The sequence below is a fragment of the Myotis myotis genome, unplaced genomic scaffold (assembly GCF_014108235.1).
Source record: "Myotis myotis isolate mMyoMyo1 unplaced genomic scaffold, mMyoMyo1.p scaffold_m19_p_2, whole genome shotgun sequence".
NCBI lineage: Eukaryota > Metazoa > Chordata > Mammalia > Chiroptera > Vespertilionidae > Myotis > Myotis myotis.
This window is the reverse complement of record NW_023416324.1, coordinates 103,286,942-103,288,680: the sequence shown is the minus strand read 5'-3', so window position 1 is coordinate 103,288,680 and position 1,739 is coordinate 103,286,942. Positions and strand designations below refer to the sequence as shown.

The window sequence follows — 1,739 nt, the reverse complement described above, 5'->3', positions numbered from 1 at the left end:
AGGGGTCTATGGGCAGTAACCTTTTACTAGAGATTTATTAGGCTCCTGATGGCTGTGCTTATCAGTGGAGATGTGTGCTTTAGCAGGCTCCGGATGGCTGTGTGTTTATCAGTGGAGATGTGTGATTTAGCGGCTGTGTGAGGGTAGTTTATCTGTAACTGCTGGCCAATTTGCAAGACACAGGTGGTTTCTGGTAAATAGGAGTTTCTGGAGGAACCAGAAACTTATAATTCTTAAGATGGCTTTGTTTAAGCCAATATCTTTAATGGCTCCCAACAACACTGGCTTCTATAAGGTTGAAAGTGGTGTGCATGGCAGGGTGTGGGTATGTGAACCAGTGGGGAGGGTTGGCAGGATGCTTACACAGGGAAGGCGGGTGAGGAGCAGATAAGACATCAGTTAAGTGTCCTCATGCATGTCTGGGCTGTTGGTCCATGCGACCTTGCGGGGAGGCGCTGAGCTCTCACCCTTGATGTCCACTTGTTCCTAATCTCTCTTCTTGGCAGTGTTCTTTTTGTCCCATTGCTGATGTAGGTAGCACAAAAGGATATTTGTTTTTTCTGTCACAATAATCTGTTCAGATGGGTACTTGCAAGTGGACATGTAGACTGAAGGGCATTGATTTGAAGCTTTACACACAGAGTCGGCAGGAAATTGACTAAAATTGCTTTTGTTGTAGACTGGCAGTCCTTTCAAAAAATATGCCATCATCTGCTTCCTCTGTCCCCACCTCAGCTACTGCCTCAGCCGCCACAGCAGTCACCACAGCCACCTTCTTAACTGCCAGCGCACAATAACTTCCAGCCATGCTACAGCCTCTTCAGTCTTCATTTCTTGATGAGTCTGGCTAATGGTTCATCAATTTTGTTTATCCTTTTAAAGAACCAGCTCTTGGTTTCATTGATTTTTTTTTCAGTCTCTATGTTATTTATTTCTGCTGTAATTTTTATTATTTTCTTTCTTCTATTTACTCTTGTATTTTCTTGTTGCTTTCTTCCTAGTTGTTTAAGTTTAGGGTTAAATAGTTTATTGCTGATTTTTCTTGGTTGTTTTTTTTTTTTTTTTTGAGGTATGCCTGTATTGCTCTGAACTTCCCTCTCAGGACTGCTTTTTCTGTGTCCCAGAGATTTTTGGTTATTCTGTGTTCATTTTCATTTGTTTCCAGGAAGTGTTTTTATTTTTTTCTTGATCTCATTGGTAACCCATTCATCTATAATAATAAAAGTGTAATATTCCGGACGACCTTCTGGATGAAGCTGTGGTGGCAGGGGCCGAGGCAGAGGCAGCCGCTGTAGCAGTGGGGGCCAAGGCAGCTGCTGCAGTGATGGGGCCTGAGCCCTTTGTACAAAAGTTTGTGCATCAGGCCTCTAGTTGTTTAATAACATGCTATTTAGCCTCCATATGTTTGAATGTTTTTGGGTGTTTTACTGTAGTTGATTTAATTTCATTCCACTGTGGTCTAAGATGATGCTTTCAATCTTCTTGAACTTGTAGAGACTTGTTTTGTGTCCTAACATGTGGTCTTTCTTTGTGAATAACCCAAGTGTACTTGAGAAGAATGTATATTCTTCTGCTTTGGGGTGAAATGTCGTCTAAATGTCAATAAATCCATCTGATCATCTGATCAGTGTATCCTTTAGAGTCACTGTTTCCTTATTAATTTTTTGTCTGGAAGATCTATCCAGTGAAGTCAGCAGGGTGTTAAAGTCCCCTACTATAACTGTATTGTTGTCAATCTC

The 1,739-nt window shown here is 41.5% G+C and overlaps 1 pseudogene; it reads right to left on the bottom strand.

Moving 5' to 3' along the window:
* Positions 1 to 399: 399 nt before the first annotated feature.
* On the bottom strand, positions 400 to 708 carry LOC118675398 (annotated as a pseudogene).
* Positions 709 to 1,739: the final 1,031 nt, after the last annotated feature.